Below are 15636 nucleotides of genomic sequence, written 5' to 3'. Positions count from 1 at the left end.
CATTTTGGTTTTAATACTTGCTTGTATATTAGCAACTTTTGATTTTCTTCCATTAAGCCAATATAGGTGTCTAAATTTGATATCAAGATCTTCACGTTTTTTTTTGACGTGAGCTTTACATTTTAGTTTAGCATCAAGCGTCATACCAAGATACCTATTTTGTAGTATCGGCTTAAAGGACTACATTGTCATTTATGTGTCCTGGGACATAATTTACTTTCTTATAAGTAAAGTTTATGTATGTCGATTTATTTGTATTTAATTTTATTATACATCGTTTGGACCAGTTTTCTATTGAATTTAAGGCCAATTGTAACTTATTTACTGCAACTACTTCATTTTCTGCAACAGCGAAGATCGCTATGTCATATGCGATTGTAGCTGCTAAAGTTTCTGGTATCTGAGGATGGTTGAATGTGTAAAGTACAGTTTTGGGCTAGTGGTGAATAAGCGTTTTCGTATTTTACTCTAAAATATCAATCAGAAAGATACGATTTTAATAGTTGATGGTAGTATTTGGTCTAGTTTGTAATTTAAACCATCTTACCAGACTTTGTCAAAAGCTTGTGCAACATCCAAAAATATAGCGGAGCAGACTTTATTTTCTTTCATTGTTATTTCAATAGTAATTGTTATTCTATGCATTTGGTCTATTGTTGCATGTCTATTCCGAAACCCAAATTGATGTGTTGGTATTAATGCCAGGTTTTACTCTTTTTAATAGTAATTTTTCAAATAGTTTTGATAGTAAGGGTAATAATGAGATTGTATGATGTAACATCTGTAGGGGGGTTTACCAGGTTTTGGTATCATTATTATTTCAGCAACTTTCCATATACTTGGGAAATATTTCTGTTTAAAAGCAGCATTAATTATGTGTAACAGTTTTGTAATCGCCCGTTTTGGTGCGACTGATTTCTTTATATTTAGTTTTTGTATTTCATAATACAGTTCTTTCATTCTTACACATGGTATATTACTCTGCTGATCACTTCGAATTATGCTAGAAACACTATTTAAGATAGTTGTTGGACTGTCTGATGTAAAAGTTTTTTCAGATGTTCAAACAAATTAACTTTTTCTTGATTGCTCCTAGTCCAATTTCCATTACTATTTCGAATTGAAGGTGTATAAGTAAGTTGATTTACCAGTGGAGAGCACCTCACAATGTAGGGCCTCTATTGCATGTTTCAGTTCTTTTCCTTTTGTATTTGTCAAGCGAGAACCCCAAGATATATTTTGCATTAAAGTCTCCTCCAAGTATAAATTTGTTTTCAAGATGTAGAATTTTCTGATAATCTTCCCTTTTAAGACTATATCTCGGCGGTATGTACGTTGCTGCTACAGATATTAAGCCATTAGCAGTTGAAACCACTCTAGTTTGATGTTGTTCAGTACTAACTGTATTGTTCAAATAGTGGTCAATAGTACTTTTAATGATAATTGCAATTCCACCTCGAGCCGCATAAACAGGTGAATTGTGTGATAAATATTGTAATGGTTGATGATACGATTCTCATGTATCAATAATAATAATAATAATAAATAGAATTCCACAGCATTATTTTTGGTTGCTGCTTTTTAGACATTTTGATTTCTTTTTTGAAGCGCTCCTTGGTTTAAGTTACTTTCAATGAAATCTAGACGTGCGTATAATGTTTTTATAATTTTTTCTTTTTGAAGTATTTTTTCTAGTATTAGATCTAATTTATTGTCAGTCTTTTTATCGATTAATGTACTTACAGTTTTTTTTTGCAGTTTCACGTTTGGGGCAGTAGGCTTTGATGTGGCTCCAACCTTGACACCTTTTGCACTGGGGCATTTGTTTTGCTTTTCTGTACTCTTCGATTTTGATACGAATTCCTAATATATTTGTTATTTCATGGATTCTTTTTATATCTTCTGACGGTATAAAATCCAAGATGTATAAAGGAAGAACATCACAGCTAAAAAGATACATAAATCTTTTTAGGTTTGCTTATTTTCATAAGTGGACCAGGACAAATTCTTTTCAGTAAGCAAGCTTCGATGTTTTTCTGTATTTTTGTTCCGAATTAAGATTCAGTTTTACTGTGCCGTTGTTTAGCGCATTTGTAAAAAATCCATCTTTAATTACGGTTTTAAGTAATTTATAAATGTCATCATATTATTTGACATCATAAATTAATATTGGTGGGGGTAGTAGGATTTTATGATCCAGTCAGCCTCTAAAGCTAACTCATCTTGGTCTGTGGTATACACCACTTTGGTGGTTACTGGAGAGTTAAGATTTTGTTGGGTTTTTAAACCTTCTATATGTAATGTCCTTCAGGTCATCTATTTGTTTCTCACATGTAGCTTCATCTTGAGTGCGTGGCTCCTTTATTTGTTCGATTTCTTTTTTAAGTTGGTCGGAATGTGTTTTTTCCTTTTTTAGGGAATTTAACAGTGAGAATTCCATATCCGTTTTTGGTGTAAAATTTTTTCACAAATTGAACGGGGATGATATTTGATAGAAAAAATAATTTGCTTTTACTTGTAAAAGTACATTGAAACAATATAATATATTGTAATAACGTTAGTATAATATTATAAATGTTTACATTACAATAAACTAAAAGGAAAAAAAATATATAATGAGTAATTTAAAAAGGTGTATTTGTCTTAATGTTCCCCCTTAGCTCCCCCGAACTGTGACGCTGAAGGCTATTACCACCACATAATCCTTTAGCAACACTAAAAAGATTCTCTAAAGGATCTTGATTTAAAGATCTCAAAGTAAGATACTTAAAACCTTTATGCCTTAAAGATTTGCGAATTACCGTACATTACCAATTGTTGCTAACAGTAATTTGATCGTAGGTTTCCACACTCTTACCATTGGACAAAAATTTAAGTTGACTTAACTTCCTCCTCGCACCATCCCAAAATGTAATATGTTGAGTTGTTAGTTAGTTTGCATACTAAAGGTTTCGCAGAGGTAAATACAGAATTAAGAGAATCAAAGAGGTCGTTCATGAACTTAACAAATATCACTGTTCCCGTAGCATCCATAACGCCTGCTTTCGACAGAATATTAAGGACGGAGTTACTAAAAACTTGCGCTGCAAGCTTTACTTTCATCTTCTGATGGTTAGTGGGGTTTACGTGGGAACATGTAAGCTTCGAATATGTTTGCTACGATACCGCAAAATACTCATGCCTTCTTCAACCTCGTGAACAGCTTCTGCTCCTTATCAGTAAGATTTCTCTTCCTACTGGCGCCCACTTCTCGAAGCGTTGTACGACCTGAAAATTATACCTCGTTAATTCGCTATTTATTCTTATTTACTCTCATTTCATTCGACTAACAACAGGCTGTAGTTAATTATAATGTATTAAATATTTAGCTTCATAACCACTCGGACGAGAAATTGGATTCAGAAAACATTGGGAGTAGAATTGGAAAGAGCATTGGGGGTAGAATTGGAAGAAGTATTTAAGTAAATATTTGACGAAGTATTACAACAAGTATTGGAAGAACTATTGGACGGAGTATTGGCATGAATATTGTCTTCTGAATCCGCAACACGATGTGGAAGTTGTGTAAGAGACAATTTATCCCTCGATGTGGCTTGAAATTGGCTTGGGTAAAAATGGCGTTCACAAATACGTACTCTTTTTGTCAAAACTTGGTGGAATGAATGATCTAAAAGATCGTATCGCCCCAATATCTCCAACTATTGCCGCCGCAAACTATCTGTTCCTGGCAAATAGAACATTCGTCGTTGTCCGGACGGCAATGCATTCGTTGGACAGTATTCCTCCACACGTTTCTGCAAATGAAGATTTATGAGAGAATTATTACTTGTTAGGCCATTTGAGAATTTTTTGTTTTATTAAAAATTTTATAGTTCTTCTTATATGATACTTTAAGAATTTTTGTAATGAAAGAAGACAGTAATCAGATTTTTAAGAATTTTGACTTGTTTCTATAAGAAAAAATTGATTTAATTACAGTAAATTATTGACGACATACAGAGTGAAAAAAAGTTTCTATCAACTTACCCTCTAAAATGCACCATTTTCGAGATACAGGGTGTTGAAATTTAATAAAAAGAATCGATTTTTGCGAATATCTCCGGAACCGTTTATCGTACAGAAAACAGCGTTTGTAAGCTTATTTTCTACTAATAATAAGCTAAGTTTTGTGCGAGAAAAAATTTTTTTAAAGTCATAATTGGTGCAGATTTTGAAGGGGTTGTTTTTCTCCCCAATTTCTATGCCATTGTAAAAAGTACAGTTTTGAGACGCTCATTTGAACCGCCAATGTTTTCTACACAAAAAAGGTACTGAAGGTCATGAGCTCTAAAGTTGACTGTTTTCGAGAAAAATCTACTTTTATGTTGAATAAATGATTAATTTTTTGAAATAAAAATTTTATTTTAGTAAAACGTTAGAATAAGTAGCAAAAGCAAAAGTTAACTTCATAATTGCATAATTAAGAAAAACAATTACAAATCATACACAGTTATTAAATTAAATGTTGGAAATGTCCGCCGATAGATTCAATGCACGCAGCAATTCTTCGACGCATTGACTATCTAACATGCAGGAAAATACCCGGAGTGTTCCGAATTATGTCACAGAATGCAATAATGCGCTCTCTTAATTGGTCAACATTTTCTACTGGAGTAGCGTAGACTAGGGTTTACAGATTTAAACAATTAAGTTCGGGAGATAGCGGTGACCAAGGGTTCGGACCTCCTCGACCGATCCAACGGTCTGCGTATTCGTCGTCCAAGTATTGGCGAGGAACCAAACTAAAGCTCCATCATGCATAAAGTACATGTTTTGTCTTACTTGAAGCGGTACATCTTTCAGCAGTTCCGGCAGTACTTCTAGAAATTGTCCATAATCTGCACCATTTAATCTGTTCGGTAAAAAATGTGCGCCTATCAAATGATCACCGACGATGACAGCCCAAACATTTACGGAAAATTGTTGCTGATGATGGCTTCCTGCAATTTCATGTGGATTTTCTGTTGCCTATATGTGATTATTGTGAAAATTGAAAATACCGTCCTTCGAGAAAGATGCTTCATCGGTAAACAGAACTTCGGCTCCAAACTCACGATTTTGAGCTATTTTGTCTTGCATCCACGTACAAAAAGCCAATCTTGGCGGAAATTCTCTTGGCAATAAGGCTTGTACTCTTTGGATATGGTAGGGATATAAAAGTTGCCTTTTCAAAATTCTCCAAACCGTCGAGTGAGATAGGTTTAAGTTGTGAGCAATTTTTCTGGTACTTGTGGTCGGATTTTCATCAATTTCGTTTAGAACAGCCTCTTCTACTAGGGGATTTGCAACTTCCATAGGCCGCCCATTATCACCAGTATTCCTTTTAAAACTTCCATTTTCCCATAGTCGTTGGTGAATTTGTAGAAACAAGTTATGGTGTGATACTGGGCGATCAGGATGTCTTTCTTGATACAACCGCCTTGCTTCTGCCGAAATACCGCACGCCATTCCGTAAAGGTAATGCATTTCGCACATTTCAGCGTTTGTGTAATTCATTTTTAATTTGGTAATACAACTTTATTTTTTGCAGGTACCAACTAATTGTTATTTAGACAGGAGGTAGCTTTTGTTATAAAATTTAGAGCCTACTTGTTAAAAATAAATTATACAATTTTTTACACAAACGCTGAAATGTGCGAAATGCGTTACCTTTACGGTTTAGAGAATTTTGAAACGACACTTTTGTATCATTTTTTCGTATTTTTTATTTTGCAATTATGAAGCTAACGCTTGCTTTTGTTACTTGTTCTAACGTTTAGATAAATTTTGTTTAAGGTCGCCGTTCAATCACGTGATATTAGCAAAAGTGCAAAAAAAATTTGTATAGTTCCGCTGTTGGTTAAAAGAGGTCGTCGAGAGTTCAATTCAGTTATTCATAGCGACGCTTTTTTATATCAGCTTACAATTAGTCATCCTACCGTCGAAATATTTTATTCATTGAGGAATATATTCTGGTTCAGCCTTACGCGATGCCTATTCTCGATATTATTTGGTGTTCTTTTTTTTTTTTTTTTTGCGAAATGTTAATATTTTTATTAATATATATATATATATATATATATATATATATTATTAATATTTAATTAATATTGTTATAGTTGGTGTTATTTTCATAACTTAACATTTTTACTTTTAAACAATTAATTTTTATTTTCAATTATTTATTCAAATGTTTCTATTACCTAAATTTTGGTTAACACAAATTTTTTTTACCAGTATTAGATCCTAACTCAACATTAACAATGTATTACAACAATAATAAACATTTTCGACCCAATTCCACAGGAATCAGATTTTTGGCCATATACAGGGTGGATCAGTTTTTAATCGGGAAGCTTTACTAGGATGTAGTACTTGCCAAAATAACACAAGTTTTTTATATAAACATAGGGTCCCAACTCTTTTGTTTTCGAGCTATGAGCTGTCAAAGTTGAGCCAAAAATTTACATTTTATTTTTTATTTCGAGTATAAGTAAACCATAGAATTTGAATTTTTGTATGTATGTACTACTGGCTGATACCTTATTTTCAACCATACCTTAAACTTCCCTAGCACCCTCTAAGGGGATGCAATTCACCATCCCCTTGATTTATTTTATAAGAACTTTTTAACGCTATGTAATATTAACATAAAAAAATATGGGTTATAAGCACATACTTTAGTGGTACTTTTTTGTCTCTTTAGTATTTTCTTTAAGGTGGCGATTCGAACCTCTTGGGTTCATAAAAGTGATAAAAAAATCGGTTTTTATTTCGTCAGTCAATGATTAATATTTCAACAATATTCATGCATTTAATTTTACAACATTACTGAATTCGTCACTTGATTATATTGTATACAGGGTGTTTCGGTGACTCGGGGAATAAATTTAACCACATATACTAGAGTGAAAATGATGACGATTCATGTAAAAAAAAATAGTAAAAGTCTGCAAATTTCAAAGATACAGGCCATCAAAGTTAGGAAATTTTAACACATTTTTCCAAATATCTTAAACACTATTTACAGTAAAGCGCTGAAATTTGGTACAGTATAAATCAATGTCGTGTAAAATTGTTAGGCAATTTATGAGTTGGATCGGTCCGCAGGAACAATGCTTACCGGCTGTTCCTAAAGTTTGTTTGCTCAGAACTTTTTTATTCTTTCATAACCCTACGTTTATTTTTGCAGTTTCTAATAGTAAATTTAGTTTAGAAACTTTTATTACTCTTAGATAATATTCATAAAAATCACCGTTTTCGTGTTAAATCCAAAAATGTTGGGTTCCGATTTCAATAGTGCTATTACTAAAAAAAAGAAATCTAAGTTTTTGAACATCCTTTAGTATTTTTTATTACTTGTCTTGTTATTTTACGTACTTTTTTTATTATTCCGGTTAGTGTTGATTTTTAATTTATTGTTTTTGAGTTCTTTTATTAAACCAACTAAAACAAATTAAAAATGTGATTTAGCTAAATCTATACTTGGACATGTTGCATACATAATAGTTATGACAGCTCAGTTCGATTTTCACTTGTCATTGCTAATTCAAATTATTTATTTATTTATTTTTTTTAGTGTTATTGAATTCGGAGCCTAACATTTTTGCATTTAATACGGAAACGGTGGTTTTTATCAATATTCTCTAAGAGTGATAAAAGTTTCTAAACTAAATTTACTATTAGAAAATGCAAAAATAAATGTAGGGTAATGATAGGATAAAAAAGTTCTGAGCAAACAAACTTTATGAACAGCCTGTATAGCATTGTTCCCGCGTACCGATCCAACTCAAAAATTGCCTAATGATTTTACGTGATGTTAGTTTACGCTGTACCAAATTTCAACGCTTTACCATAAATAGTGTTTAAGATATTTAGAAAAATATGTTAAAATTTCATAACTTTGATGGCCTGTATCTTTGCAATTTGAGGACTTTTACTAATTTTTTTTACATGAATCGTCATCATTTTCACTCTAGTATATGTGGTTACATTTGTTCCCCGAGTCACCGAAACACCCTGTATATGATGGTTTTTTATTGTGAAATAGTTTTGTAAAAATTGTTATTCTAAGATGGTTTTTTTATTGTAAAATAGAATTAAAGTTGTTATTGATTTTTATTATTTTTTATAATGTAGAACCGTTTTTTTTTTGTGAATAAATAGTATTATTGTTATCTATGTCTATTACAAATTATTATTACTTTACTTTAGATTATTTATGTTCTTATATCTTGATAACAATTTGCTGTGTTATTTCTTACTTTCTCAGTGTTAATATAATCACTAAAAATTAGGGCGGAAGGACTGTGATCAGCAACTCATTCATAATTGCCTACAAATCTTCTATTTGTTATATATATTTATTTACTCAGTAGTTAAAAGAGAAATTGGCCATGAACAAATGTTATTACCAACTCAAGATTAGTAATCAATTTATAATACGTTTTATAACATTTTATTGGCAATTAATTATTTTTTATATTTATTTTTTTTTTAATTTTTAATTAGTACCTAAAGCCATCTACAAAGTAATTGCCAAAGGTTTACTTAGTACTGTTTTGTCGATTTTAGGCAACCCATTTTACACCTTTTCGTAATGACTAAAAATTGTGACAAAATCGCATATCTTCAGAAAAAACACATTCATGAAATAATCACACAGCTATTGCACTTTTACGAATACGGAATCTGTTCCTAAGATACATAAGCATTAGATGACATATTTGCCACCTCGTTTAAGTCCCTAATCTCTTCTAGAGAACGATTTGTATTAAGCCCTTATTATGACGAACTTTCGTAATTTATTTCTGTCAGCGTCATGATTATTTTAGAATACTAAATATGTCATTCCGTAGAGTAATATATGTACTTCAAGCCTACGTATTTACTTTTTTATAAATATGTAGCATTAAGTCGTGAATGTACATCTACGTAACCTCTCCCGGCGTATATAAAAATGGACGCTTTGAACCGCCCCCTTAATTGTAAAATAAAGTTTTTATTTCAAAAAATTGACCATGCTTTTCAACAAAAAAGTTGATCTTTCTAGAAAACGGTCAACTTTAGAGCTCATGGCCTACGGTACCTTTTTTGTGTAGAAAACATTGACGGTTCAAATGGCAGTCTCAAAACTGTACTTTTTCAAGTGGCGTAGAAGTTGGGGAGAAAAACAATCACTACCTCTTAGAAACGTTTTTCAAATTTCATTATGAAACATAATGTATATTAAGAAAAAATCTGTGAATTTACAAACTTAAAAACACGATTAAAGGCAGTCTTTTGTTGCAATTCATTAAATGATTTTATATTAACTTATTTTTTAATACAAGGAGAACTTCTTACTTGCTTAATTTATTAAAATTTTTATCAGAACCGGTTTCGAATAATCATATTCATCATCAGGTGAATCTAAATCAAGTACGAACACCACAATTAAAAAATGTATAAAAAGTATAAGAAATAACATAAAAAACTCTTAAAAATAAACTTACTGTCAATATAAGGGTAATATAAAAACATCACAAATAAAAACGAACATTGCTATTACAGCACAAAATGAACAGAAAAATAAAAATCAATCACTGGAAATTTTCAACGTTATGCGAATAATAAAACAACACGAGTCTTAACGGTCTTACAACCCTAAAATAATAAAACCGGATGGAAAGTGAATGAGAAAGGGAGGGGAACCATTTTTAACAAAATCAGGTTTTAGAGTTTGAGGTCTTATTTAAATAGTTGAACAAGGGTTTATAATAACATGAAGTTTTATCATTTAGATTTTCACATTCGGGCGAGCTATCGTATCTTTTTATTTCTAACATTTCAAGAAGATCCAATTTATAGCCTTTGGGTTGTTTATGGATGAGTTTTACGTTATCGTAATTGATTTTATTTCCTGTTTCGATGTTGTGTTTATACATGTTAGACTTATTATCAATTTTGTGTTCTTTGATTATTGTTTGAACATTGCAATTGTGACATTCAACAGATTAAACTCCGTTGCTCTGCAAGGAATCTTGTTTATTATGGTAATGGACAGAACCTTGCTTATTGTGTGGCTGTTGGAGAAAGCCAATGTTATATATTTTGCGAAAATGGCTTTAGATTGAATAGTTAAATTATTGTAGGGTATGGATTTATGAATGGTATCTATATTGTTTTTAGTATATAAAGGATCTCTTTTTAGTTTATATTTATGTATAAGTTTATTGATTATGGTGAGGGGGAAACTATTGACATTAGCAAGGTTTTCAATGTATTTTAGTACTACTTTTCTTTGTTTCGGTTTTAAGGGATAATCGAACGCTCTATTTATTAAAAAACGAAAATTAGCAAGTCTATGTGGTAAAGGGTGGGCAGAATCAAAAGGTATCGTTATGGGTAGTGTTGAAAGTTTACGTAAAAATGTTATATTCAATTTTATTATTATTGTTTAGAAGAGTAAAGTCAAAGAAATTCAATTGTTTTTGTTTTTCAATTTCGAGAGTAAATTTTAGTTTTTCGTTTATGTTATTAATTTGTTTCTGAAATAAATTTAAAGTTTCAAGATTACCTTCCCAAATGCAAAAAATGTCATCTACATAACGAAACCATTTTTTGATGTTGTTGAAGAAAGCGTTGTTATTGTTGATTATGAATTCGTTTTCTATTTGGTTGAGGTAGATGTCAGTATGAAATCCAGATAATGGCATAACCATAGGTAACCCTTCGGCTATATTATAGTAGTAGTTATTATTGATGGTACAAAAGTTTTGTGTGCATATATGTTTTAATATTTCATTGAAATGATCTATTTCTTCTGGGTTATTAGTGATAGAATGAAAAAGTTTACTGGTTATGTCCAACGTGAATTTTATTGGGATGTTGGAATAAAGATTGGTGACGTCAAATGATACCATTAGAGATTCTCTTGAATTAACGACCGTAAAACTGGGTTTGAAATTTGTCATTTTTAGGATGTTTAGCATGAATTTTCTTCATTGTCTTATTTATTTAATACCAATTACCCTAATTATTCCTTATAAGTAATAATTACACTAAACAAATTCACACTACAATTTAAATCTTTCTATGTTAATTTTTTTTGTAGCGGAAATATATCAACGGGAATAATATATAACGCAATGAAAGTATTAAATAATCTTGTACTGACTTCACACTTGAAATGCACTTTACCTCAAAAATGTACAGAAAGCAAACGACACGTAAAACTTTAATAAAAACGAGACACAAGTATGACTATACCGCTTTGAGAAAAGTACCAATTTTTTTTGTCTTTAATGTTTATTTCCGAAAAGTGATATAAATACACTAAATATTACATATATGATATTTCTCCCGTATATACGTTCATTGGTTAATATATAATAACAATTTAAAAATAAGCCATTATAATTTCAATTATTACACCTCGGCAAGGACGAACAATGCCGAATATTCCCGAATATTCAACGGCAGCGACATCTAACATTGCAACCCCTGAACTACAAACTTGATTTATTGATTTTCTACATCGTGTCAGCCCCCTGCCCCTTAAGTGGGAATACTAATACAGTCACTTTCAATAATTTTTTATTCACGTCACTAGAAATAAAAAACAAGTAATAAGTGAACAGTTTTATTGCCAAATAGTGCAGAAAATCTTAACTTATGATGTTTCACATTTTTCCTATAAAATGATATCAGTTCTTAGATTTGGAAGGTCCAAAACTTCAACAATTTGATTGTTTAATATCAACATGGGAAAACAAAACAAGAATAATTTTTGGAACTTTTTCGCAGAAAACTCACTGCTATCGATTCACAGTTGTTGTTTACAATAACCTGCCGGATGAAGTAATTTGAATTTTTTTATTAGACCTAGCATCATATTAGGTCTAGGAATAGTAAAAAATTATGGAGCCCAATTTAACTGCTTTTTGTAGGATCCAGTCTTCTTCGTCATCGCCACTAGCCGAAAATATTTCAGTTCCTATTGATGTATCAAAAGCATAAAGTGAATAAGTGTCGGTAACTTCCTTCTCTGGCTCAATAACAGCATTATTATCAATAGTCTTAATAAAATTCCCAAACTAGATTTTTCCTTACTGTATTTCTCTTTTTCATTTCATTTTCAATTTTCTTTTCTTACCTGGCACTTAGGGCTTGCAATACCGGACCGAAATCTCAATACCGGTATTCGGTATTCAAAATTTTTAAAACCGGGATACCGGTATTAATACCGGTATTACTATAAAAAAGTTTACTCATTAAATTACAATCACTAAATATATCTAATTGTAAGAATTTTTCCCCTCCGCGGCGTCATCTCTACTAACAATAGGTTAATTCCTACTATATTTTTAGATTGGCAACAAAGCAGAAGATACAGAATCTGAGAAGATAATCAAAAAATGGAAAGATACTAGGAATCTGTACAAAGTACCAATAAACTTAAAGGTCTGGATACCATTATTATTTTGTTGTCTTTCACTTGGTCCAAAGGTTCAACTTCACTGCTACGTCAAAAAATAAAATTACCCTTCATCATCTGAAGCTCTGTGGAATTCTTTCGAATTCCTGTTTTGGAATTTTCTGGAAAGGTGCAGATTCAAGAAAGAAACTTTAACATAACGGCTCTTGGTAGTTTGTCAGACTTATCATACTACTGTTATACTTGGTGGGACATTACACGAATCAAACTGACCTGAAACACCATTATGGAGTAAAAACTCCAAAAATAGTTGTATGCAGAGACTATTTTATTATTTCCCTCAAACATTTAATATCCACTTTTGAACCACCAAAAAAACTAGCTACGTATTTGTTTTTATTGATTCACAAGAAGCAACCAAAAATCAAAAATATTTTAACACTTACAAAAGGTATAAGCTCCATTTTCAATCAACTCCATAAAACACCTAAAAGCAGTGTCATTTTTATAGTACCAATGTCGATTCTCAGTAGTGTCGCCTACACTCTGCTTTGTTTTCCTATATAATTTGAAAATGTCTCCATGTTTCCTTTGTCCCATTATCCCCACTTCTCCCCCATACAGTGTGTCCGTAAAGTAATGGATATAGGCGATAAAATCATTATAAACGGTTTATGGAAAACTCCCTGAAACGGGTCTAAAGATTTAAATTTGTTGCAATTTTTTGGTGTCGTTTTCAACTTCTTTCCGCCAAATTTTTAAACAAGTTATGACATCATCGATACTTTTTTCAAATGGTAATCTGAATATACTACAGTGACTATTAATATTGGTTACATAATTTTCGAGAAAAATTATTTTAAAGTTTAATACTGCAAAGTTGTTTAATGATAAAAATAGTAGTAGCCATGGGTAACTATGGTAAGCAATTATTTTAAACAAGTCCCTGAGTGTCAAAAACTGATTTTGCTTGACGTCCTTTTCCACCTGGAATGCGTCAGTCTGCTCGTTCTCAAGTCTTACGTGGTATTCTCGTAGAGACCGCGACTTTCTGCGAAACTATATGGAATATCAGAAAAATAAAATATACCCATCATTAAGAATACATCAGACCATCACCTGTTCAATGTTGGAATTTTCGTCGTACAATTTAAAAAAAAAAAGAATCGCGAAGTGGACAAAGTTACCGGCATATGTTACGTAGAAATATTCTGTTATTATAATGAACTTTACCGCAATTTTTTTCATCTAGTGGTTGAGAAGATACCGATCTTTTAAGTGAAAGGCCTTGACTTTTGGCACGGATAGTAGTTGGTTGATAGTGGTGGACCTTAACCTGCCAGTACACGCGTTTAATTAAATTTAAAATTTATTATCCGAATTTTATTATTTACTTTTTTGTATTAAATCCATATAACTTAATCCACTTGCTTCATATGCTCAGATATGTGCAGATTTACTACTTTTATTATTATTAATGTATTATATTCAACAAAAATTAGAACTAACACTCGCTTGCAATAGGGAGCGAAAAAGATATTATTTACACAATAAATTATATTGAACTAAAACTAGAACTAACACTAGCATTATAACCTTCTACAGAAACAGGTCCAAGTGTTCAAAATATACAACTTAGCTTTGAATAACAACTAAAATTAAAATCAACATACACAAAATTAGAGAGATTCGGGTTTAGCCGTGCGTTCAGAAGTGTTAGTGTTAGTTCTAAATTTAATTCAATAAAAATGTACAATAATCTAACACTGAATAATAACTAAAACTAGAAGTAATATTAGAATTAGAAACATTTAGTTTATGCTGTGCGTTTTTTATCTATCTTATCAATCTATAATGATTTGACACCAACAAGTTTATTAGAAAGACGCTTATTTGGACTTTTGCCCCAAAACACGTGCATTCTTGTGTCAAGACTGTAGAAATTGTATGTAACATTTTTAATAATTTCAATTTTTAACGGAGGTTTCTCACCAATTTTATCCACCATGTATACATTCGGGAGTCAAGCTGCATCTTACGGTTCTAGTAGTCGAGATGAGAATCGCATTAATCGATCTGACCAAGGTGTGTCTGATGCTGTTAAGAACGTCGCGATTTTCACAAAACTATGCATTGACCTAAAACTAGAAACATTCCGGTTTACCCGTCTTACGAGACGCACGGCTAAGCCTGAATGTTTCTAGTTCAAAGTCTAGTATTAGTTATATCATTGTTTATAGCGTATATAGTTAGCTCATCCAATGCTTTTATTTGACTCCACGTTTTTAGTTGATAATATTCTCCAGAGGTGGCGCACTTTGTATTAAACTTGTTAAATATGACGTAGTAGCATATTATTTGCTGATTGTGAAATAATGCCACCTATAAATCAATAGCATAAAAACAGAATAAATTCGTTCGAGAGAGAAACGAATATTCACAAAAGGATAGTATGATACGGCTATGATCACCTCGTTTGTGTGAAATAAAAATATTCTAAAGAGCAATAACAATTAGGGATTGTCAAAAAAAGTTGGAGAATGATTTGTGTATTATGGAAAACATAAATACGAAAAAAATATGTATTTTATCAGTGAAGAAATAAATAAATAGATGAATACTTTTTTTCTAAAGTTATTGATTTTTTCACCAGAAAAGTATTAAAAATAAGGGTACTGAATATTGATTAAACTAGTAGAATAAATAAATATCACTCAGATAAGGAGCATTAACAAGTTAAAATGTAAATAGGGAAATTACGGTATGATGGATATGATTTGTTGAAATAATACAAGATGACTGTAACTGGGAGAAAACATTTATTACATATAAATTGTTACGGTTGTATTTTTCCTTAATGTTTCATTTGAGTGTTTAACCTTTACTTTCCTAATTCTTCGTTTTAATTTTATTTTGGGTTAGATATTTTATTTTGTTATCGAGTATTTTGAGTTGCATAAATTTCGCGATGATTTATTTTGTTTATTTTTGTTTATTTTGTTGAATTTTTGTTTAATTAATTTTTCTTTTTCAGCGACAATTCTCCGAAGATCTCCTTTCATAATTTTCCTTTTTCCTTTTCAATTTATTTTCCTCTAAACTTATTTTACTTCTTCGTTTCCCCTAAAAGATGGTGTTAATTCTTTCGTTATTCTTGCTTGTGCGCAAGTATCAATTTTTTTGTGAATTTTTGAGGATAT

The 15636-nt window shown here is 31.2% G+C and overlaps 1 long non-coding RNA gene across 2 annotated transcripts; it reads right to left on the bottom strand.

The window, feature by feature from the left end:
- Window positions 1-2183: 2183 nt before the first annotated feature.
- Window positions 2184-14761, bottom strand: LOC111416208 (uncharacterized). 2 transcript variants are annotated; one of them, XR_002706502.2, is made up of 3 exons: window positions 14429-14761; window positions 3636-3794; window positions 2184-3267 (listed from the first exon to the last, which is right to left on the bottom strand). It is a non-coding gene; the product is annotated as an uncharacterized lncRNA (long non-coding RNA). The 2 variants fall into 2 exon arrangements; XR_002706503.2 differs by lacking the exon at window positions 14429-14761 and adding an exon at window positions 9513-10137.
- Between the last annotated feature and the right edge of the window lie 875 nt (window positions 14762-15636).

Source organism: Onthophagus taurus, chromosome 11, assembly GCF_036711975.1.
Source record: "Onthophagus taurus isolate NC chromosome 11, IU_Otau_3.0, whole genome shotgun sequence".
Taxonomy (NCBI): domain Eukaryota; kingdom Metazoa; phylum Arthropoda; class Insecta; order Coleoptera; family Scarabaeidae; genus Onthophagus; species Onthophagus taurus.
The sequence above is the reverse complement of the archived record's forward strand: the minus strand, read 5'-3'. Positions and strand labels throughout refer to the sequence as shown.